A 26,376-nucleotide genomic window follows, 5' to 3' on the forward strand; every position below is an offset into this window, starting at 1 on the left:
TTCTGTGTACCAAGAGGAAGTTTTAAAAAATGCATCACGGTGAGCCACTTTAGAAAGATAAGAGCATGAATTATTCCAGAGGCACACTAGAGTTGTTTCTAAAACTATGGTAAAAGTTGTGCCTGTTTCTGAGAACCTGGTGAAGAGGACCAGACTACCTTATAGGGCAGTCTGTCAGTCCCCAAAAGGTTGGTCTTAAAGGTCAGTGTGTGGGATGTGTTTTTTGTTTGTTTGTGGGCCTTCTTTAATGTATGCTCTGCTGGTTTTTATTGTTCTTATCCCTGATATTACTGATAGAGATTACATTTTATTAATACATTTGTGGCATAGAAGTTAGCATATGGCAACTTACAAACCTTCACTTACAAGCCTAACAGAGAAATTAACACAAGGTGTAAAATGTGTATGCTTAATTTATGGTGGGCAATGTGGCCACCATTAGTATTTGACATTGTGTTTTGCCAGAAAAGATATTGTGCATTCATATTTGAGTGAGCTACTGACATGATTATTATTGAAAGTATTATTATTAGATTAATATTAGAAATGAGGTACATTAAATGGGCATGAATTAATTATACTTATATTGCGCTAAATACATTTATTAATTTGGGATACATGTATGAAGAAAAAGAATGCACGTTTAAAACGTTTCTAATGTCATGAATGATGTTTGCAATTAAATAATGTGTTTTGCATATTTGATTCAAATTGTAAGGTGTGCAATAGAATTTATGTGTATTAATGTATTAATGTGTATTTTGACTTTCTAAGCTAGATTAGGCCAGAAGACTAATTTTTGCAGCAGTAGTGGAAAAATGCAGGTTCATTCTGTTCCCTCTGCCAGACTTGATTCCTAAGTTGCAGACACATTGGTGACTGTTCTATTGTATTAAAGTCAGAGCACATGTGTTGCTAGAAAACAGTACAACTACTGTAACAGTAGTTGTACTAGCTGTGGAACAAGTCAGAAAGAATTATTGAAACTCATATGAGAATTGTTTAACTCATCCTGTGTACCCTTAAAAAGAATCACAACGTTGCAGTTAATAACAAGTACCATATTATTATCGACGTGCTGGTGATCCTGGACGTGGTGCTGCTCTCTCTTCTTCTGAATCCCTCTGACCCTTAGATATCTTCTGAAGAGTAAAGTCATTCTTTTCATTCGCCCTACTTACTTATGCTGTTCAGCACTAATATGCCTAAACAATTCTGAACTGCTAACTTGTCCTATGTGCAGCTTATGTTCTGCACTGTCCTGATGCTTCTGTCTATTGACGCTGCAAACTGTGAACACTCTCCTTGACGAAACTTGGAGAGGTATAATCTTTAATATGATTATATTTCCTTTTCAGCTGAGATGATTACACCATGTATTTGTTATAGTGAGTTACTCTAGTCTGAAGATTTTTACAAATTATTTTTATCTTTTCTATGTTTTGCCTGCATGTGTTAGTCTGTCCCCGCACATGCAAGTCTGAATTTGTATTAGTGAAAATGATGGCCCAGGCCTAAAAAATGATTGTTAATTGAATTTTGATGCTTTACTGAGGTCACCGTCATCTGCTTTGAAATGTGGAATTAATGTGCTTGTTATAATTTTGCTAATTTGTGTTATTCCCTTTAAGTGTCTAACAGTATTGATGTCAGACAGGCTAAATCTTTTTAGATGTTTTGGTCGGCCAATGATTTTCATGTATGTCTATAACAAAGTTATTTGCAAACCATATACGTTACATTGATTTAGGGACTGTAATAAAGTTTTAGAGTTTTGATATTGTGTTTAATTTCTGGTGTCTAGAATTGTTTATGAGTTTCATATTATTGATTTGTGCTGAATGAATCGACTACCACACTCTTCACTGAGTCCAAAGACTGAGGTATGGTGTATCACCAGAGCACTTGGGGGTTCTGAACCCGAGGCAGGAAGAAGACCTCCGTGGGCACTCCAGCATTACCACAAAGATTGGTTACAGCAAGCAAAAATGCATGCAGTCTCCCATGCCATGCAAAACCCCTATACAGTGTTTCTTTAGAAGTATGCTGAAAACTGGACTGATTTGCACCTTTTTAGCTATCTTATTTTGCAAGTGAAGGCAGCATTTATTTTGGTGCCTGGGGCCCATTTCTGTTCCAACTCGACCCTGCCGGTGAGCGGGTGTTGAGGCGGGTTTGTTTTCTATCACTCTAAAATGGAATGTGGCCTAGCAGATCACAATTTTCTGTGCTCTGAAGACACTGGAGACATATAAGTTACATAGTTTAAACAGTCCAGTGGCTCAGAGGGCAGTAATCATTCAAAAATGGAAAGTACAGCTAATGAAACGTTCAGGTATTTTGTCAGGTAGTCTACCCAAATCTCTTCTCCTATCCAAAATATTGTGCAATGAAGATATTGTAGTAAATATGTGGGCAACCATAATATTATGAAGGTTAGTATAGATTTATTACACTTAACTCTACATCCACTTTTTTGACGTTATATATTTTAAGGTACACAGATGAGAAAAATAAATCTTTACGTTTCTCTATATACTTACCTTAACAATATTGTGGTAGTTCATATTTTGGCTATAATATTTTCATAGTACAATATTTTTGGCTCGTTATCCCAACATGCAACCCTTTTGCGGATTCAGAATGAATTAGTCGTTCAATTTGGCAGAAGGAATGAGCATGAAGAGCAAGCTAGAAGGTAATTGTATAGTTCGGGCATTCATAAGAGCAGGTGGCACCAACCAATTCAATAATGAAATACTGAAGTAAGGGAATAAAGTCTAAAACAGATATTCAGAAATGAATATGCTCTGATGAGATGGTGCAACCCAGGTCTAAGTCCTTAGGAGTAAATGACCCAATTGCAATATGCTTTGTGCACTTTTTGCCTATATACCAGAGGCTCACCACATTACACTGCTCAGGAGCACAGTGCAGAAAATAGTGGTCCTGCAAGAGGAGTACGGCAAGTATGGGTTGAAGCGAAGGAGGCCTCATGAGCCCCAATTTTAGAAAGTGAACTGCAGTGTTAGCAGGTCAGCTGTCCACAAAATACAGGATTGCCTGACCATCAGGCTGTGGTCTGTCTGCCTACACTGCATATAAATGTTGTAATGTCTGTGGGGTTGTGGATAAGCTGATGCTACCACTCTGCTGCCCTTGTTTCTGAGGATACTACTTTACCCGCAGAAGAACTCAGACCCTTTTTATAATCTATTATGCAAACCCTAGACTTCGAAAAATAGCTAAAGAACCTTCCAGTGACGGTTCAGACAGTGAGCCTGATTCACAAACTTCACTTTGTGGTTATTTTTGTAGAACTTCAAACATACTACTAATGACTTATATGTGTAGAGTTTTCCATCCCAACTGCAGAGCATCTGCACACATAGGTATATGTTTAGTAGTAAATATCAGTGAGACTTGAGGGAGTGGGTGGGAGAAGGGCAGGTTTACTGCAATAAGGGATGAGATTAGGGGGAGTAAGAGGGCTCTGGAGAGGGTAAAGAAGGGGTTTAGGGAGAGACGTCACTTACCCACTACATTACTCTGGGGATGGGTGTGGACATGAAACTTTCACTTTTGTAGTAAGCTTACACTTGGAATTTGTGAATACTGAACGTAGTAAACTTACTCCAAAATGTAAACGTACTCAAAAATATATGTTATATTTGTGAACCAGGCCCAAAGTTGGGATTATACTTTTAGCCATCATGGCAATACACCTTGATTTATTGGTCTCAGCTAACCATTTTTGATTTTCTGGGGAATTATGTTGCACTTTTACTGCGGACTTCATTTAAGTCGTAAGTAGATTTTTGTGGTGCTTGAAATTTAGGATTCTGCTCTGGAACTTCATCCAAATCCTATCAGAAGCTTGAAAGCATTATAGTAGGAAGGAGTCTGGCACTGTGAAAGGAACTGCACTGGACTGGAAGTGGCATAGAATGATAATGTCACCTGGTTACAGGTGCTAATGCAGCTGGTGCCTAAAATAAATAATTGTCCTAAAATGCAGTTACAAACAAGAATACCCTAGCGGAATGTTTTGCAGGTAATACTCCCCTAAAATAAAAATACCCTCTTTAACCATAACCGAAATGTCCCTCCATTTCCAATCCATACTAAAAACAACCATTGGCACAGTCAACATGTTTCGCCTTTGCAAAATCTATTTTTTTTAACAATGTTTTTTAGGCATGGCACACAGCATCACTAGCTGCTGTGCAGCATGTCTCAAAGTTACTTTAGAAAGCACTATGACGAGGCCATCACTGTCCATGTCATAGCTCTTTTTTAAAAAGCTTGAATCCATGTTGTTCAGCAGTAAGTGCTGCTGTGCAACATGTCCTAAAAAACATTGACTTTGCCAATGCGTGTTATGTATATAACTTTAGAACACTAGGAAGTTGCCCACTACTAAAAGTGATGAAATAGACAATGTGCCGTGGAATTAGATGCCCTGGAGAGTTGGCAGCCAGATGTAGGCTCTGGAGTGAAGCCATCACCATGTGAGCAGCCCGTTAACGTGTACATGGACTAAGAAACAGCTGCCATGCCAGCCAAGCTAGGAATGTCCCTGGACACCTGTCACCATGTTCAGGTGAGAGAGCGCCCTTTCTGTCCGTGTATGCAGTTGAGGCAATGCCCTTCACAGGGATGGGTGAGGTACTCTGAGGAATGTTTTGCACGCGTGAAGCAGGTGTGATGTATTTTGTTCATGTGTCGGCGAGGCAATGCCCTTCATGAGGAAGGTGGGATGCTGTGATGTAGAGCCTTCTGAGTGTGCAGCTGCAGAAAGAAACTAAATGATGTAGTGTGAGGTCTCTGGGAAACTTCCGATATTCCAGAAGCCGATGCTGTGTTTGCCCCGCATTAATGGTGAGCTACACACTGAAGTGTTGTCCATTTATCACATGTTGAGATAAATATAATCTCACATGCTTAGGTGTGAATATTTTTTAGCAGAGATATCCATTTGTATGGCGACTGAAAATGGAAACTCAGAAGAGGCCGATGTGAATCTTAGAGAGCTGTCCACCCAGACAGGTGCTCAACAAGATCTGCTTTCACGTGTGGAGAGGTGATGAATAGTGGACAGCAAGAGCCAGGGGTATAGCTTCTATTGGTGCGGTTTGAGGGGCCCACTGAACCTTGATTATGTTGTATTTTATAAAGCAAAGAGCAGCAGGGGTCGGGGGCCCTGGGGGCAGTCTTTCCTTGCACTAGGGCCTATAACCTACTGCCTACCCCCTACCCCACCGGCAGATGCTCCTGAACATTCTTACATGTTCAGCTAACAGGCCAGAGTGCTTGACCATGTGAGGGCAGTGCCTGAGAAGTGAATGCAAAAGTTGAATCTGTACACATGTGTGTGTCGAAGAGTCCTTGGTGTGCATTTTATCCATTGCCAGCAACCAAGGTGTGGCTGAAAAATACAACCCGGTCAATGCTGGTACATATTTTCACGCACCTCTCATGAGCAGAAAGTCACGCAGCGGTGAAAAGAAAATGGCGCCCATGCAGTCATCTAAAACTGCACATGTATCCATTTTATTGCATTCTGAAAATTGCAATGCTTTTGTGAAAATGTGCATGCGGTGTGTTCTAGTACCCCTCACCAACAACTGATTCTAAAAACTGTGCTATAATCTTGTGTTCCCTACTATGGCAGCTTGTGTGATCTTGGGAAATAACTTCCTCGTCATGTGCTTTATTCCATTCAAACCGTCCCATTTAGGATGCCTAGAGATGGGATGAACGGTGCCAAGAACAACACAAGAGAAATAATTCTACAAAATTACGGTTCACTTAATCGGAAAGCAATATGGGAAGACAAGAAGGCAAACAGTCTTGAAATGGCTCCCTGGGCCACCGTTTTATGCGTGTGGTCAAGATGAGATCTTGAATAATGCACTGCCATTTGGATTGGCCCTCATCCGAATACAGTGGGCAAAATAATGGGAAGAAGGTCTAAAGATCCTTGTTAGAGGAAGACAGGGAGGCAGCACCACAAGCAACATGCATACTCAGGTCGGTACAAGCTTGATGTTCCAAAGGGACCTCAAGCCGAGCCAAGCTTTCGGCTTGAGGTTTAGTGGCTCACCCACCTCTACCCTTTACTAGACGAAAATGACATTCACACACACTCTGCATGGTGCCAATAATATCTTGCCTTCTCACGCCACGCATAAGCTGTACTTGCTCCAAGCTCCATACCAGACAAGGATGGCAAAGCAGGAGTGGAAGTGAAAGTGGATGATGTGCAGAGGATGTGTTTATTTACAAAAGACTTTGCAAGCACAGCACCAGTGCAGTTGAAACCTAAAAACTATTTCTGAATGCAAGACCCTGGCTATACATGTCACCTGGTATAGACGCCGCCTACAATTGCGATTATAATGTTTTTTGTTGGAAGAATTATTTTGTGTTTTTTACGTAAACTATCTTCCTCTTCCAAGATATATACTCTGTTCCACCTCTTCCCCATATAAATGTGTGCGATATTACTGTTGTCATGGAGTTATTTTAGCACTTTGAATGGCCCCACTTATTTTAGCTCTGGGCCTGAGGCCTGTGCCCTTTCACTTAGTTGCATTCCATTTTAGGATTTTAGCAATAGTTCTAATTTAGCTGCGCTGTTTTATTATTTTTATCAGGTGTGCTTCCATGCAGAATTTGTTATTGGTTCTTTTGCATGACATTTCATCTTGTGTTCAGCCTAAAGATGATCGAAGCTGTACATGACAATTTGCTGAGTGTTGCTGGTCCAAAGAGTACAATGTCTAACATACACAAAAAATACATTTTATCACATCAGGGCAATTCTCATAACAACAACACATTTTATTACAAGACTGCCCCTAACCAGGTTAGAGGGGAACATTCCAGCCAGCCTGCCATGCTATGTTTTACCATGTCGTTGCCTTGCTGCTAGACTTGGTCTCGTCACTCCAAACACCTGGAAGGACTGCCAGCAAACCTACAGGCAACACCCTGCTCATTACCCAGGTATGGTGGTGGGTCTTACTTGAAGAAACTGAGTACGGGCAGATTAGGGCTAACACTGCTATTGCTCTCATGTAGATTTTTAGTGGTGCAGATAGGTATTTTAGACTCACTTGTGTGATATAATGTTAGGACTTTTTATCTGTGTCTCATTTTTCATCACAATGATAACAGTGATGTGTTTTATTGTCATAATAATCACAATACATGCCTCATTACATAGAATTCAGTTTCTTCAATAAAATGTATTGAGCCAAATCCTGCTTCTCTTTGTTTTCAGCTTGTATGAGACTTAAGTAATCGTGAGGGGTAAGATCTGTTCCACCGTGACTTCCCTTAGAAGTCATAGAGTGTTATGCATCAGGCTGCCACAAATCAACTTTACTCTTGGGTTTTGGTGAGGTGCTGCTAGCTAGCCGAAAGGGTTAGGATGACAGATGCCAAATGGTGTGGGATAAGAATTAGTCCCCCACACTCAGTTGTGCTGTCACTCGAATCCAGCAGTATCATCCCTGTGACACAAATCCTACGACACTGTCTCACCTGAATATATTACAATATCACCTTCTGATGCTTGCCAACACATCCAAATAGGATTTAATCTGACTATTGCAGTCTGTTCCATTGTTGTTTACTTAATAACTTCTTCTACACAAACACTTTTTAACCCCAGACATCCAACCTCTACCTTTGTTGTATTCAAATGTTATAATGTTCCTCCACATGTTTGTTAGTGTACTGACCTTTTTGTATAGTCCTGTCTATTCCCATTTAAATTGTATATACATTTATGACAATGCTACCCTCTCTGTTGTAGCCTCTCATAAAATCGCAAAGCGTAAGTCCAGGCTACACAAAGCAAATACCAAAAAATACAAACATTTTTTTATCTATAGTGCCTTGGTTTATGAAATCAGGATCACAGAGCTGATATCTCTACTAGCAAGGCTGATCTAGCATTTTTCCTCAGCAGGACACACCCTACAGCCTAGGGTCTTAATGTTGGGATTACCTTATTCTGTACCCAATAAAAATGTTTATAGCCACCCTTGGTCATGATGAAGAAAGGCAAGGGCAGCAGTGTTAAGTTAACTTTGGCTAAAGACACGAGGGCATATAGTACATTCAAAGGCTATTGGTGAGCTTAGGGGGAGAGGTCATACTTCAGGGACTGACATTGATCATAAAGAGAGAAACACTGACACTTTGCATACATCTTCTGAGTTCATCAGAAGAGCCCGCAATTCCACATTACTGGAGCTATCAGAATCAATTGGCTGTCCCACTAGACAATCGAAATTAATTGGCTCCTGCCTAGACAACGATAATTAATCGACTCCCCACTAGAAGATGAGAGTTAATAAACTCCCCAATAGACCATCAGAATGAATCAGCTTTTCCACAAGCCAACCAAAAGTAATAATTTCTCCCACTGGGCAACCACAGGAAACTGTATAAATGCTGCACCTCAAATTAGACTTTTCTAATACTCTAGACCATAACATTTGCAACTGTACAATTAGATAAATGAAAGGACCTAAGAAAACATCAAGGCTATGCGTAACAGCCAGATGAGTTGCAACACTGATTGTGCTAGAGGGCCGTGGGAGTGGAGTACCTGTTATAAGACTCCTAAAGCCCAAACCACTGATTACTCTAGACTCTTGAAACCTTAATTTAATATTCAGATTGTAAGTGCAGCCAGACATTCCTCTATTTTTTCATGTTGTGGAGGGAGGCCAATGATGTGAAGAGGAAGCAGGGGGCTGAAATGATCTATAGAGTCATCTAAACGCTCTTTGTTGACCGTACAATGCCCACTGGTGCTACTTTAGGCCTATCACAAACTAGGAAAAGGTGTTTCACATACTGCAGGTTCTGTAGTAAAAGAAATAAAAAAATGGTGTACCTTGAACCCATTACATCAAGGGGGCTTAGTAACATTGTAACTGCTGCACTTTTAATAGTCAATCCCCTGGCATTGAGTGCCAAATATCCACTGTGTTCTATTCTCTCATTGGTGGACAACAGCATCTTCTGCTTAGGACTTCATTGACCGGCCCTATGCCTATTTCTGTGGAGATGTGCAACTCAGAGAAGCAGGAAGGGTGGGTAGAGGATGGGTGAATTAAGGTGCTCGGAGCACTATAGAGATAAATGTTGATGGGTCCGTTTTTGTGACAATGAAAACAATAGTTTGAAAGTGACCTTGTTTTTACTATAAGTCTGTTATAATCATTACAATACTCAAACGGGATATCTGTGGTCAATGAAGTGTGAGATTTTCCTATGTCCAAACAAACTGATGGCATGGAGTGCGTATTGATTACAAAGGTTGCACCACATGGATGCCTTCACCTTCTGAGAAGTGACTAGTATCAAGCAGATCCTTCATCCCACAATATCAGTGTACTAAATGTTTGTGCAAGCCGTGGCTCTAATTCACCTTGACTCCATATGCAGTTTTATGTAGATCACTCCTGTGGCGATCTAAAAGCTATGCCTCCCATGGCATAACCACATGCAGTGGTGCAATATCCATAATGCTGGAGGGCCTGTCCACCCAGAAGAAAGAACACTCCCTCCACAATATACTGCTGCTCTCATGCAGCAGTACATTTGCTAATGCAGTGGGGGTCTTGTGGCCCATTTTCTTATAATGCTGTGTGTGAGTCTTACACAGGCTAGCGTAAATGATTCAGTTCTGCAGCCAGTACACATTTACAAAATAGAGACATGTGTGTTATTCGTACTTTTGATCAGTGTGAACGGTAAATGTTTTTATTCCATTGAGTTCTGACCATAAGGATTTTGACCATCTAAGGGTGAAAGTCCTCGACCAACTTGGCAGCTGTTTAGTTTAACATATTTTTTGGATTATGCTGAATACTCTCTGCATCGGCTGTAGGACCCCAGATTCACTTTTACCATAAAATTGCAAATGGTGTGCACCTCAGAGTGGGCACCCATTGGTTATGACACAATGTAGTCAATAAGGGATGACTCCTTTGGCCCTGCTGACTAATAACTGGCAGGTGGCAGCAGGTACAGTGTTTTGAGAAACAGTAGCTGCACCCAGGGTTGACAGGGATTACCCTTCCCCTTAAGATTAAGTTCAGTGGCTTGGGTAAAATGATGCCCATTCTCGTTTATTTTATTTTTTGTAATAAATGAGAAAGTCTGTGGACATTATGTGCATGTTTCTAAAACAGTATTTGAAAATATTGCAACATGCGCTCTTCTATTCCGCACTACAGCAGGTGCCTCAAGATGGTACCTGACCAATTGCACACAGGCACTGGATACCATTCTGAATTCAGGAGGAGAGCAAGGAGTGCCCTTCCAAGTTCCCTTGTAAAAATGGAAACTCTGCTCAAACCTGATTGATTGGGCTTTCGAACTGAAGTACTGAACATATACAATAGTGCTCCACTTGAGTTCAATGAAGCATGTCAACATCAAACTGACCTGCAAAGACCCTGCTGTGTTTTTTGTAGAGCACAGAGTGCTGGTGGTTCTCGGATTGAGCATGACAATTCTTCCAAGGATGGTTTGGTTTGTCCCTCCACTGCTGAAAGACTTGCCTTTTTTGTAGCCCTTAGAGTAGAGACATGAATATATTGCCCATGAACCGTACCTTCTACTCACCAAAGACCTGAATAGAGCTGCATCAAAGAGATACCTCAACCACTGCTGCTCTTAGATAAACGGTGAATCGTCTTGGCAAGCACACTCTCCTTGTCCATCTTTTTTTTTTTTTATTTACCGTCCTAATCCTACCTTTTGTGTGCCACATCTAATTGGCCATTGCACTAGCTGGATTACGAAGACCCTGGAGCGGACATGAGATGCCCCAGTATGTGTCCTCTGCTTCTGCACCAACATTTCACTTTGTTACAGTGGGTCAACCCCCAGTTTGACCCCATTCATCAAAAAAACAGACCACAAAATTTCCCATTCCAAAAGTGTGCCTAACTCCATCATCAAACCAAGTGATAAGCCGATTTCCCCCGCCTCTTTATTTCCAGCCACAGTTTGTCAACTTGTTACATGGTGATCACCTTTTGGTGGGAGAATTGAGAGTCTGCTTTTAGAGCAAGGTGATGTGGTGAGCACTGCATCTTTGCAGTTTGTTGAGTCATCCAACTGCTTTTACAGTAATCTTTACATAAATGTTCCTTTCTGGAGATTTCCAATGTGCATGATCGTTTAGTAAATACGAACAATGTAGACTGTATAGAACCAGGTGACATACGTTACCTCTGTGTATCATTTTAATGTGCATTTAATATGTGTGATTTTCTTTTTTTTTAAATTTAAGTATACATAAACTCATCTATTTGGGCATAAGTGTTGCCTTTTTTATCTTTACAGAATTTTACAGTCCTGGTTGGATGTTCACAAATGTACTGTAACATTGATAGATTTCTTGAACTGCATCCCAACTCAGCCTTAAACCGCCTCCTTTCAGCAAAGTCTTGACTAATAACCCACAGATTCCCGAGAGGGAAAGGATGCATGGAGAACATCATTCTGTTGCAGGCCATGTACTCAGTTTCCTGATAAATAGATAGCATCAGCAAGCTAACATTTGACATTACTTAGCTTCAAGGTTCTGATGAAAGGTCTGATATAGAATTTAAATTGTTAACTAGGGGTCTGATTTAGATATTGACGGAAGAGTTACTCCGTCACAACGGTGATGGATTTCCCATCAGCTGAAATCTAATTCCCATTATATTCTATGGTATTTAGATTTCGGCGAACGGGATATCTGTCACTGTTGTGATGGAATAACTTGTCCTCCAATATCTAAATCAGGCCCTTTGTATAGTTATCAACAAGAAGAGCAGATTCAATTTGACTGAGGGACACATTGCTTAATTTGAGTTGATGGGTTCAGGTGAAGCCCACCAACACTCATTTTTGGAGACCAGCACTTATTTTTCCTCAAAAGACCTTGATCCAACGGGACAGAGAGAAAGACACAAAAGTGGGCAAGAAGAAGGAAGAGTAAGACTGAAAAAAGGTAGCAAAGCGAGAAAGCAAGGATGAAAAAGAACCTGCAATAGTGAGATAAAAGGGCAAGGACTGTTAGGTGCTAAAAGAAAGATGCCTGAGGTGGAATCAAGACTATACAGCTTTGATATTCAGCACACCAATGTTTAGTACACCTGCAGCGGGTGAACTAAACAGTGGGCCTCCTATTTGCTACTGACAAGCTAGGAGAAAGTAAGCCATGTTTCTAGCTCTTCCTGGTGTTGCCTACATAAACACTTAAGTTAGGGGGTAACAAGGGAAGTACCAAAGGCAAGCCATAGTAGAAGACTTTGACACAGAGCAAGAGAGAGAAAAACACAAAAGGGGGAAAGAAGGACAAAGAAAAAGATGAAAAACTGGAAAAAAGGGAAAGCACGCATGAAAAAGAACTTGAAAGAGTGAGATAAAAGGAAAGAGTGTCTAGTAGTGGATGAAAGAAACATGAGGTGAAATCAAGTCTGCGCAGCCTTGGTATTTGGGACCTCTGACATTCAGTATCGTCGGGGGCAGATCTTTGGGTACTGGCACTTAGGGGCTGATTTAAGAGCCCCTAGTGCCTCTTTGCTCCACATTTGCATCATTTTTCTATGCTAATGTGGCCCAATAAGACCAAAATCTCTGCACCAAATTTACAAAGTGACGCAATGCATGCATTGCATCACTTTGTAACCCTTTGCGCTACATTATGCCTGCCCCAGGCATGATGTAGGCAGAGGGGACACCTCCCATTAGAGGGGCCAAAAAAGTGGCACAAAGAAATCTAAAAGATTTTATTGTGTCGTTTTTTTTAGCACTTTTAAAGCCTGCTCGGAGCATGCCATTGTTTGCAATGGGCCTCAAAGGGATTTGCGGGATTAGCATCAACATTTTTGTTGTTAATCCTGCAAACAGCATTAAACATTTTGCTGCTAGTTCCCATAACTATCACCATGGGGTGCCGTAAGGAGGTGCTAAGGGGCGCAAGAAAAGTGTTGCTGCACTAAGTGCAGCGCCATTTTTCTTAAATCAGATCCTTATTACTTTACAAATTAAGCACGGCATTATATGAACGAGAAACAAAATTATGGTCTACGAATTCTTCTCACGTTTCTCCAGTCATTACACTGTATATGATATTAAGAAGCTGTCATTTTGAGGTCTCATGTTGGCTGTTTAGAGGCTAGAAATGGTACAGAAACCGTCTTAAAAGTGTCTGTGGTTTTCCCCGTCTTGACAGTTCTTATATTACAATCCATTATCTCAAGGTATTGAGCGTCACCAAAAATACTGTCAATTTGAATCGTACCCTTTTATTTTATTAAAATAAATATATAAGTACATACCTTAATATATGATAATCTTGTGACAAGTAGTATGAAATTATTTTACAAACATTCTTCCACGCAGTATTTTTCATCCAGTACATTAAATATATATTTTCTAAAATGTAAATATAATAAATTAATTTAAATACAAGTATCGACATGTTAATGATCATATTCGAACAGGACAACATCAAAAACTCTAGCACATAAATCCGAAGAGACATTTTCTACTAAAATATCCCCTTCTAGAGGTAGACCCCAAACTCTCAGATTAAGAAGAAAGTGGGGGCGCTCCCTGCAACCATGCTGATCACTTTTTCCCTTTTCGCAGCATATCTTCAAGTGAACACTTTTTCTGTTGAAGTGCATTTTACCATCGTCCAGCAGGGTCTAGAAAGCGTCTTCTGTGCGCCAGCCAATCCCAGTGGGAACCTTATACTCAGGATTTCCGACTCCTCTCTGTATACATGATAAACAGAGACCTGGCGCTGCCTGAACACACGTCTTCAAGGAACCACACATACTGCTTTCTGAGATTTAAAAACGCAGATCTACAATAATTCAAACTTTTCTTTCAAATTAAAGTATACATAAATAGCATTTCAAATGTCGGTGTTAGGCGCTATAAAGAGCTGGCTTCCTTTCTCAAAATGGGTTCCTGGAGAGTGAAAAATTGCTGAGCCCTCTCTCTTCATTGGCTGTCTTTATGAATCTTCTTTGCTGGAACTGCAAGAAATTAAAGGCTGCTTGTGTTAGAATGTGTGTAAATACAACAAAAGCTCACCACAATTTTTGAAACGTATTCCAGGCAAAAATAAATTTTTCAATTTGTATGTATTTGGAATTACTTCTGGCTATTAGTAGTCGGCACACCGAAAGAACGTGTGTTTACAACTGATTGGCAAGTACGGAGGGAGATGTTCAGACGGTTCAGCTATAAATCTTGCTCTGGTAAAATGCTGGCGGATTGTCACAAAAGCTGCTAAATTTCACTGGCTCAAACAATATGGCCCAGATTTATGATAAAGTGGCGCAACGTGGTCCTGCGCCAAAAATAGCAGCGCTGCCGTGCTATGCCCCCTTAGAAATGCAAAGGTGTGCCGTATTTAGCAGAATACAGCACACCCCTGCATGTCCCTCTGCACTGGCGCTGAATTAAGCTGCCTAGCGCCAATGCAGGCACCCTTGCACCATGGTGCAAGGTTGTCTGTGTTGATCGGATAGATTGTTCATGTGCAGGAAGGTGTGCCTTCCTGCACATACAAAATATATAGGTGGTCATTACAACCCTGGCGAGCGGTGTTAAAGCAGCGGTAAAACCTCCAACAGGCCGGTGGAAAAAAAAATGGAATTATGACCGTGGCGGAAACTGCCAGCATAGACAGCCACTTTAACACTCCGACCGCCAAGGCGGTACAAAAAAAACACTGCGGCGGTAACCGCCAACAGACAGGCAGAGGACAATGTACCACCCACAGAATTACAGCAGTCCAATCCGCCACCTTTTCCGGGGCAGATTCACCGCAAACAAAAACACGGCAGAAACAGGACTTGGAAGGGGAAACGCTCACCTCTACACACCCCACGAGGAACCAGGATGCCATGGAACCCGAGCTCCAGATTCTTCCAGCCTTTATCTTCCTGTTCCTCTACCAGGAGCACGAACGCCGGTGGCGAAGACCACGGTGAGTACTGCACCTACGTCACGGGAGGGAAAAAACAGTGACACACACACCAACACGCAATACCCCCACCCTCACCCACTACAACACACACACTAATACATCATGATACATTACAGTTACACCCCCTAACCCCCGCTGGAAGAATGCAAGGACAAAAGGAAATGAGTCTAATGATTGTAATATATTCAAATATATGAATAAAAGATATGTACATATATAAAGATATGTACACTATAAACAAATATATACACCAAGAATACAAGTCCAAGGTATTCCACTATCATAGTCCGTGGACCACTGGGCACAAAAGGCATGGGCGAGGCCTGCACAAGATACCCGAACAAGACGGAGAGAACACTGCTGGGGCATCAGATAGAAAAGAACAGGCACCTCAGGGGGAAGGGAACGGGGGCACCTCAGCCGGATGAGTGTACGACGCCAGATCCACAAGGGGGCTCCATGCCCACTGTTCAATCCTGGGGAGTGCAAAGCCACAGTCTCTCAAGTCTCTACAGTGGGTGGTTTGCCCACTGTTCAATCCTGGGGAGTGCAAAGCCACAGTTTCTCAAAAATCTACAGCGGTGGTTTGCCCACTGTTCAATCCTGGGGAGTGCAAAGCCACAGTCTCTCAAGTCTCTACAGTGGGTGGTTCTCCCACTGCTTAATCCTGGGGAGTACAAAGCCACAGTCTCTCAGGTGGATAACATTCTCCACTGGTTCTGGAGGGGGCTTGGTGCCCAGAGTGATTCATCCTGCCAAGGACAGAGGTAGTGGATGTGATACTCCACTGGTTCTGGAGGGGGCTTTGTGCCCAGAGTGCTTCATCCTGCCAAGGACAGAGGTAGTCGATGCCTTTCTCCAGTGGTTCTGGAACGGGCTTTGTGCCCAGACTGCTTCATCCTGCCAAGGACAGAGGTAGTGGATGTGATACTCCACTGGTTCTGGAGGGGGGCCTTGTGCCCAGGGTGCTTCATCCTGCCAAGGACAGAGGTAGTGGATGCCTTTCTCCACTGGTTCTGGAGGGGGCTTTGTGCCCAGAGTGTTTCATCCTGCTCGTGGCGGCCTCAGTAGCGTCGGAATCTTTGGCACTCACTGGCCTGCGGTGCTTGTTGCGGCGGTGTCCTGGGCAGCGGTGCTTGTTGCGGCAGTGTCCTGTTCAGCGGTGCTGGTGGCAGCGGTGCCCTGGGCAGCGGTGCTGGTAGCGGCGGTGTCCTGGGCAGCGGTGCTTGTTGCAGCGGTGTCCTGGGCAGCGGTGCTGGTGGAGGCGGTGTCCCGGACAAAGGTGCTGGTGGCGGCGGTGTCCTGGGCAGTGGTGCTGGGGGTGGCGGTGTCCTGGGCAGCGGGGCAGGTGGCGGCATTGTCCTGGGCAACGGTGCTGGTGGCGTGGGTGTCCTGGACAGCAGTGCTGGTGGCGGTGGTGTCCTGGGCAGCGGGGCTGGTGGCGGCGGTGTCCTGGGCAGCGGGGCTGGTGGCGGTCTTGTCTGCCATGCAGATTTTCCCAGACTTGCCGGTTTTACTGTGCCCCTTCCCCACCTTGGATGGTGGCGCATCTGTCTCCACACTCCCAACTGTACCCCTGGGAGCAGCATTGGTGGCTGATTTCTTTCCTCTCTCCCGCCGGGCACTGGACAACTTTTTCTGCTTTTCATCCAACTCCGGGTACACCACCACCAGGATCCTGAACATCAGGGGGTAATGGTGCGACGGGCACCCCTCCCACGTTGGGAGGCCATCCCCAGCTGGGCCTCTGCCGTCTTCTTGCTCCAGCGGCGAATGTCCTCCCATCTTTTCCGGCAGTGGGTGCTCTGTCTGTGGTAGACCCCCAGGGTCCAGACTTCCTTGGCGATGGCACGCCAAATGTCCTTCTTCTGGTGGACGCTGACCTACAGGAATAGTACAGGGGAAAAGGAGAAGATATTACCGTCCGCACCGTCACAGTCATTGGCCCGCATCCCTACCCTTGTCATGGCGCACTTGCACCCACCTTCGTTTCATGCATGCCTCATTCTCACCCCCCCTATCTTTCATCCACACCACTCCACACAGGCATTGCCCATACAGCATGCTCACAGTGTACGTACATGTTTGTCTGGAGGACCGTATGTGGGTGCTGTGCTGGTGTTTCCAGAGGGGGGAAGCTCTGTAGTGGCCTGTGCCAGTGTGAGGGGAACCGACTGTCCAGAGATCCCAGATGGGCCGGGCTGGTCATCTTGATCCAATTGGACAGAGCTGCTGTCATCACTGTGGGCCTCTTCTGTGGGTGGGTGGACATATCAGGACCCTCCTGTCCGGTGATGTTGGGTAGGGGTCCTGCAGGGGTGTAAAGGCATGATTATTGCATCTGTGTGTGCCATGGTGTGCAATGGGTGGGTGACCGTGTACCCCAGTGCTTGCATTCCTGTGTAGGACCTTGTGTGATAATGGTTTAGGGGGGTGTATGGGTATGTGCAGTGGCCATGCTTTGGTGATGGGTGGCCATGCTTTGGTGTTACATGCAGGGCTTGGGTTTGGGATGTGTGGTTTGTGATATTGGGACATACGTGAGGAGTTGGAGTGATGGGGGTGAGGGCGAGGGTGGGGGTATGTGATAGCATGCATGTGGGTGGGGGATGAAGTAGTTAAAGGTTTGACTTACCAGAGTCCATTCCTCCAGCTACTCCTGCGAGGCCCTCAGGATGCAGTATAGCCAAGACCTGCTCCTCCCATGTAGTGAGTTCTGGGGGAGGAGAAGGGGTCCGCCGCCAGTCCTCTGAACCGCAAGGTGGTGTCTTGAGACCACGGAACGCACCTTCCCCCGTAGGTCATTCCACCTCTTCCTGATGTCATCCCATGTTCTTGGGTGCTGTCTCACTGTGTTGACCCTGTCCACGATTCTTCGCCATAGCTCCATCTTCCTAGCTATGGTGGTGTGCTGCACCTGTGATCCGAATAGCTTTGGTTCTACCCGGATGATTTTCTCCACCATGACCCTGAGCTCCTCCTCAGAGAACCTGGGGTGTCTTTGCAGGGCCATGGGGTGGTGTGGGTGATGTGTGGGGTGGTGTGTGTTGTGATGTGTGGGGTGATATTTAGAGGTGTGTTGTGTGAGGTGCTTGGATGTTGTGTGAGTGATGGTGTTGAGTGCTTGTTGATGCTAGTTTGTAGATGGTGGTGTCTCTCTCTGGCCTTCAGTTGCAATTATTGACGTAAGGGTTTGTGGGTGATGTGGGTGTGTGTTTTATATTGTATTGGGTGTGTGGAATTGGTGTGTGTATGTGTATCAGCTGTGTGTATTTGTAATTGTCCAATGTGGTAGTGTTTTGTAAATGTGTGTGTATTTTGAGCGCGGTGGTGTGTACCGCCAATGGAATACCGTGGTTGAAAGACCGCTGCGTGGATTCATGGCTCGTGATAGTGTGGGCGTATTCCTGTTGGCGTGACGGTGGAGGTTTTGTTATCGCCAGTTTCTCACTGACCTTTGGTGTGCCGGACTTGTGTGGGTGTCTGGATTTTGGCGGATTCCGAGCTGTGGGTCATAATGACCATGGCGGAATTCCGCGGCCGCTGCGGTGTGTTGGCGGTCTTCTGCACGGCGGTAAGCAGCTTTTACCTCCAATGTTGTAATGACCCCCATAATGGCGATTTGGCACTTCGATTTGTGCTGCAAAATGCAGGACACATAGAAGTATCAAAGCATCATTTTAATGATTGTTTATGTGCAGGAAGCTGTCCCTTCCTGCACGTAAACAATCATCCATGGAATTTTGCTTCTTCTATGTGTGCTGAAGAATGCAGCACACATAGAAAAAGCAAAAAATGAGGAGGAATAAAAGCATTCCTCCTCGTTTTGCCATGCTTACGCCACCCCCGGGGTGGTATTAGTTTTTGGGGCTGCCTCAGGTTTACGGCACCTCATAAATCTGAGGCAGCATCCAAAGCAATGGGTGTTGCTGTGGAACCCCTACCACAACACCCATTACGCGCCCCTCTGATGCAGAAAACTGGTCAGAGGGGCCCATACTTACAAGGAGGTGTAACGCCCCAAAAAAGTAGCACTACACCGCCTTGTAAATATGGAGCAATGCTTAGCGCCACCGGAGCGTCACAAAAAGTGACGCTCTGGTGTCGCTAGGGGCTCTGAAATATGCCCCTATATGTTTCTAAAATTTCACACTGCTGGCCAGAATTTTTGAGGGCCAGTAGAAACAATTGCAAAAGCAACATTTGGAACAATGCTGGAAAATTTAATGGCACTGACATTGGTCACTCAACACAGTATCATAATATGCAGTCATTCAGTTACGTCGAGCTGTTTGTGTTCTCAGTTTTAATACAAACACTGCTCACACACATTGTAGGAAAGTACCATCTTGCCTGGCATGTTACCCCCATTTTTCACTGTATATATGTTGTTTTAGTTGTATGTGTCACTGGGACCCTGCCAGCCAGGGCCCCAGTGCTCATAAGTGTGCCTGACTGTGTTACCTGTGTAGTGACTAACTGTCTCACTGAGGCTCTGCTATCCAGAACCTCAGTGGTTATGCTCTCTCATTGCTTTCCAAATTGTCACTAACAGGCTAGTGACCAATTTTACCAATTCACATTGGCATACTGGAACACCCTTATAATTCCCTAGTATATGGTACTGAGGTACCCAGGGTATTGGGGTTCCAGGAGATCCCTATGGGCTGCAGCATTTCTTTTGCCACCCATAGGGAGCTCTGACAATTCTTACACAGGCCTGCCACTGCAGCCTGAGTGAAATAATGCACACATTATTTCACAGCCATTTTCACTGCACTTTTGTAACTTATAAGTCACCTATATGTCTAACCTTTACCTAGTAAAGGCTGGGTGCTAAGTTACTTAGTGTGAGGGCACCCTGGCACTAGCCAGAGTGCCCCCACATCGTTCGGGGCAAATCCCCCGGACTTTGTGAGTGCGGGGACACCATTACCTGCGTGCACTACACATAGGTCACTACCTATGTGTAGCTTCACAATGGTAACTCCGAATATGGCCATGTAACATGTCTAAGATCATGGAATTGCCACCTCTATGCCATCCTGGCATTGTTGGTACAATCCCATGATCCCACAGGTCTGTAGCTCAGACCCGGGTACTGCCAAACTGCCTTTTCAGGGGTTTCACCGCAGCTGCTGCTGCTGCCAACCCCTCAGACAGGTTTCTGCCCCCCTGGGGTCAAGCCAGGCTTGTCCCAGGATGGCAGAACAAAGGACTTCCTCTGAGAGAGGGTGTTACACCCTCTCCCTTTGGAAAATGGTGTGAAGGCAGGGGAGGAGTAGCCTCCCCCAGCCTCTGGAAATGCTTTCATGGGCACAGATGTGCCCATTTCTGCATAAGCCAGTCTACACCGGTTCAGGGACCCCTTAGCCCTGCTCTGGCACTAAACTGGACAAAGGAAAGGGGAGTGACCACTCCCCTGACCTGCACCTCCCCTGGGAGGTGTCCAGAGCTCCTCCAGTGTGCTCCAGACCTCTGCCATCTTGGAAACAGAGGTGCTGCTGGCACACTGGACTGCTCTGAGTGGCCAGTGCCACCAGGTGACGTCAGAGACTCCTTCTGATAGGCTCCTTCAGGTGTTGCTAGCCTATCCTCTCTCCTAGGTAGCCAAACCCTCTTTTCTGGCTATTTAGGGTCTCTGGCTCTTGGGATTCCTTAGATAACGAATGCAAGAGCTCATCAGAGTTCCTCTGCATCTCTCTCTTCACCTTCTGCCAAGGAATCGACTGCTGACCGCGCTGGAAGCCTGCAAAACCGAACAAAGTAGCAAAGATGACTACTGCAACTCTATAACGCTGATCCAGGCTCCTTCTCGACTGTTTTCCTGGTGGTGCATGCTGTGGGGGTAGTCTGCCTCCTCTCTGCACTAGAAGCTCCGAAGAAATCTCCCGTGGGTCGACGGAATCTTCCCCCTGCAAACGCAGGCACCAAAGAACTGCATTACCGGTACTCTAGGTCTCCTCTCAGCACAACGAGTGAGGTCCCTTGATTCCAGCAACTCTGTCCAAGTGACTCCCACAGTCCAGTGACTCTTCAGTCCAAGTTTGGTGGAGGTAAGTCCTTGCCTCCCCACGCCAGACTGCATTGCTGGGAACCGCGACTTTTGCAGCTACTCCGGCTTCCGTGCACTTCCGGCGGAAATCCTTTGTGCACAGCCAAGCCTGGGTCCACGGCACTCTAACCTGCATTGCACGACTTTCTAAGTTGGTCTCCGGCGACGTGGGACTCCTTTGTGCAACTTCGGGTGAGCACCGTTTCACGCATCCTTGTAGTGCCTGTTTCTGGCACTTCTGCGGGTGCTACCTGCTGCTGAGTGGGCTCTTTGTCTTGCTCGACATCCCCTCTGTCCCCAGACGCAATTGGCAACATCCTGGTCCCTCCTGGGCCACAGCAGCGTCCAAAAACCCTTTTTGCACGATTTGCAGCTAGCAAGGCTTTTTGGCTGTATTTCCACAGGAAAACACTTCTGCACAACACTCCACGGTGTGGGGGATCCATCCTCCAAAGGGGAAGTTTCTAGCCCTTGTTGTTCCTGCAGAATCCTAAGCTTCTACTGTCCAGTAGCAGCTTCTTTCCATCCACCGTTGGTATTTCTTGGGCATCTGCCCACCTCCGACTTGCTTGTGACTTTTGGACTTGGTCCCCTTGTTCCACAGGTACCCTCGTTTGGAAATCCATTGTTGTTGCATTGCTGGTTTGTGTCTTTCCTGCAGAATTCCCTTATCACGACTTCTTTGTCCTTTGGGGAACTTTAGTGCACTTTGCACTCACTTTTCAGGGTCTTGGGGAGGGTTATTTTTCTAACCCTTACTATTTTCTAATAGTCCCAGCGACCCTCTACAAGGTCACATAGGTTTGGGGTCCATTCGTGGTTCGCATTCCACTTTTGGAGAATATGGTTTGTGTTGCCCCTATCCCTATGTGTCCCCATTGCATCCTATTGTAACTATACATTGTTTGCACTGTTTTCTAAGACTATACTGCATATTTTTGGTATTGTGTACATATAACTTGTGTATAATTGCTATCCTCATACTGAGGGTACTCACTGAGATACTTTGGCATATTGTCATAAAAATAAAGTACCTTTATTTTTAGTATATCTGTGTATTGTGTTTTCTTATGATATTGTGCAAGTGACACTAGTGGTACTGTAGGAGCTTCACTCGTCTCCTAGTTCAGCCTAAGCTGCTCTGCTAAGCTACCATTATCTATCAGCCTAAGCTGCTAGACACCCTATACACTAATACAGGATACCTGGGCCTGGTGCAAGGTGTAAGTACCCCTTGGTACTCACTACAAGCCAGTCCAGCCTCCTACAATGGTTGTGCAGCGGTGGGATAAGTGCTTTGAGACTACTTACCACTTTTGTCATTGTACTTTTCATAAGAGAAAAATATACAAAACAAGTTCAGTGTGTGTACACATTGCTAAAAAGTTTTGCATTTCCTCTTTTCACTCTTTTCTAAGTGCTGAAAAGTACTTCTAAACTTTCAAAAAGTTCTTAAAAAGTTTAAAAAGTTTTTTTCTGTCTTTCTAAAAGTTCTGAAAAACTTTGTCTTCACCTTTTCTGTCACTTAAACTCTTTCTAAAATGTCTGGCACAGGCCAAAATGTTGATCTGTCCAAACTTGCATATGACCACCTTAGCTGGAAAGGAGCAAGGAGTCTCTGTATAGAATTAGGTTTGAGTGTAGGGAAGAATCCTTCTTTGGAATTGTCGCTTAACATGCTTAGAGAACAAGATAAGGCCAAAGGGGCCATATCTGTTGAAAAAGTAGCAAATGGTTCCCAATCTGATCCAGGGACCCCCCCAGGAAAAGATTCAGGAAAGAAACTTCTCAGCCTGCCCATTACTAGACAGTCTAGCATAGTTGGTACTGATGTAGAGTCACACCATACAGATAGTGTTGTCTCACATCATAGCAAGAGCATTGTTTCTCACCACAGTAGAACTGATGTTTCTGTTAGCCAAGCCGTTAGGGTGCCTTCTGTAAGGGACAGGTCTCCTTCTGTCCATTCTCACCATACTTCTGTGTCTAGGAATGTCCCTCCCACCCACCCTGATGACAGATTGTTAGAAAGGGAGCTCAATAGATTGAGAGTGGAACAAACCAGACTGAAGCTCAAGAAGCAACAGCTGGATTTGGATAGACAGACCTTAGAAGTAGAGAAGGAGAGACAGAAATTGGGTTTAGAAACCCATGGTGGCAGCAGCAGTATTCCCCATAGTCATCCTGCAAGAGAGCATGATTCAAGGAATCTGCACAAGATAGTTCCCCCTTATAAGGAGGGGGATGACATTAACAAGTGGATTGCTGCACTTGAGAGGGCCTGTGTGGTACAGGATGTCCCTCAAAGGCAGTGGGCTGCTATCCTATGGCTATCATTTAATGGAAAAGGTAGGGATAGGCTCCTTACTGTGAAAGAAAGTGAAGCCAATGATTACAAAATTCTTAAGAATGCACTCCTGGATGGTTATGGCTTAACCACTGAACAATACAGGATAAAGTTCAGAGAGACCAAAAAGGAGTCTTCACAAGACTGGGTTGATTTCATTGACCATTCAGTGAAGGCCTTGGAGGGGTGGTTACATGGCAGTAAAGTTACTGATTATGACAGCCTGTATAACTTGATCCTGAGAGAGCATATTCTTAATAATTGTGTGTCTGATTTGTTGCACCAGTACTTGGTGGACTCTGATCTGACCTCTCCTCAAGAATTGGGAAAGAAGGCAGACAAATGGGTCAGAACAAGGGTGAACAGAAACGTTCATACAAGGGGTGACAAAGATGGCAATAAGAAGAAGGATGGTAAGTCTTCTGACAAGGGTGGGGACAAATCTAAAAATGAGTCTTCATCAGGCCCACAAAAACACTCTGGTGGGGGTGGTGGGCCCAAATCCTCTTCCAATCAAAACAAAGAAAAGAAACCATGGTGCTATTTATGTAAAATAAAAGGCCATTGGACAACAGATCCCAGTTGTCCAAAGAAAAGCACCAAGCCTCCTACCACTACAACCCCTACTGCTACACCTAGTGTCCCTACTAATAGCAGTGGTGGTGGGAGCAAACCTACTAATAGCCAATCCAAGGGAGTAGCTGGGCTCACTATTGGTAACTTAGTTGGGGTTGGTCTGATTAGGGAGACCACAGAGGCTGTGTTAGTCTTTGAGGGGGCTATTGATTTAGCCACCTTGGTTGCTTGTCCCCTTAACATGGATAAGTACAAGCAACTACCCCTAATAAATGGTGTTGAGGTTCAGGCCTACAGGGACACTGGTGCCAGTGTTACTATGGTAATTGAGAAACTGGTCCACCTTGAACAACACCTACTTGGTCACCAGTACCATGTAACCGATGCTCACAACAACACACTTAGCCACCCCATGGCTGTTGTAAATCTCAAATGGGGGGGGGTTACTGGTCCAAAGAAAGTTGTGGTAGCCTCAGATTTACCTGTAGACTGTCTACTAGGAAATGATTTGGAGACATCAGCTTGGTCAGATGTGGAGTTGGAGGCCCATGCAGCAATGCTGGGCATCCCAGGGCATATTTCTGCTTTAACCAGGGCTCAGGCCAAAAAGCAAAAAGGACAGGGAAGCTTGGATCCTGGAACAATGGACCAAGTGCTCCCGAAAGCTAGGGCTAGTAGAAGTAAAGCACTACCTACTATCCCTCCCTCTACAGTGGATTCTACTTCTGAGGAAGAAGAATTCCCTCCCTGTGCAGAACCTACACCAGAGGAGCTTGAAGCAGACACTGCTGAGCTTTTGGGTGAAGGGGGGCCTACCAGAGAGGAGCTGAGTGTGGCACAGCAAACCTGTCCCACATTAGAGGGTCTAAGACAGCAAGCTGTCAAACAGGCTAATGGGGATGTCAGTGACTCTCACCGAGTTTACTGGGAGGACAACCTCTTGTACACTGAGGCAAGGGATCCTAAACCTGGAGCTGCCAGGAGATTAGTGATTCCTCAGGAGTACAGAAAGTTCCTCCTAACACTGGCTCACGACATTCCCCTAGCTGGGAATCTAGGACAAATGAAAACATGGGACAGGCGTGTTCCCTTGTTTCATTGGCCTAGAATGTCTGAGGACACAAAAGATTTTTGTAAGTCCTGTGAAACCTGTCAAGCCAGTGGCAAGACAGGTGGCACCCCAAAGGCACCCCTTATTGCCTGTGGTTGGGGTTCCCTTTGAAAGGGTAGGGGTTGACATAGTTGGCCCCCTTGACCCTCCTACTGCTTCAGGCAATAGGTTTATCTTGGTGGTAGTGGACCATGCCACAAGATACCCTGAAGCAATTCCTCTTAGGACCACTACAGCTCCTGCAGTGGCAAAGGCCCTCCTGGGAATATTTTCCAGGGTGGGCTTCCCAAAAGAGGTGGTATCAGACAGAGGAAGCAATTTCATGTCTGCTTACTTGAAGGCCATGTGGAAGGAGTGTGGTGTAACGTACAAGTTCACTACACCCTATCATCCACAAACAAATGGACTGGTGGAGAGATTTAATAAAACTCTCAAAGGCATGATTTTGGGTCTCCCTGAAAAACTCCGCAGGAGATGGGATATCCTGTTATCATGCCTCCTTTTTGCCTACAGGGAGGTACCCCAGAAAGGAGTGGGCTTCAGCCCCTTTGAACTTCTTTTTGGACACCCTGTTAGGGGTCCAGTCACACTTGTCAAGGAGGGTTGGGAACAACCTTTAAAAGCTCCAAAACAAGATATTGTGGATTATGTACTTGGCCTCAGATCAAGGATGGCTGAGTACATGAAAAAGGCCAGTAAAAACCTTCAGGCCAGCCAAGAGCTCCAGAAGCAATGGCATGACCAGAAGGCTGTTTTGGTACAGGACCAACCAGGACAGAAAGTGTGGGTCTTGGAGCCTGTGGCCCCAAGAGTACTCCAAGATAAATGGAGTGGACCCCACACAATTGTTGAGAAAAAGGGTGAAGTCACCTACTTAGTTGACTTAGGCACTTCCAGGAGTCCCCTTAGGGTGCTCCATGTCAATCGCCTGAAACCCTACTATGACAGGGCTGATCTCACCCTGCTCATGGCAACTGATGAGGGACAGGAAGAAGACAGTGATCCTCTACCTGATCTCTTCTCTTCCACAGAACAAGATGCTCTAGTGGAAGGTGTTGTACTTGCAGATTGTCTTACTGCTGAGCAGAAGGACCACTGCATAAATCTCCTAGGTCAGTTCTCTGAACTCTTCTCTACTGTGCCAGGTACCACTTCTTGGTGTGAGCACACTATAGATACTGGAGACAGCTTGCCTGTCAAAAGTAAGATCTATAGGCAGCCTTACCATGTCAGAGTCTGCATAAAGCAAG

The sequence above is a fragment of the Pleurodeles waltl genome, chromosome 1_1 (assembly GCF_031143425.1).
Source record: "Pleurodeles waltl isolate 20211129_DDA chromosome 1_1, aPleWal1.hap1.20221129, whole genome shotgun sequence".
NCBI lineage: Eukaryota > Metazoa > Chordata > Amphibia > Caudata > Salamandridae > Pleurodeles > Pleurodeles waltl.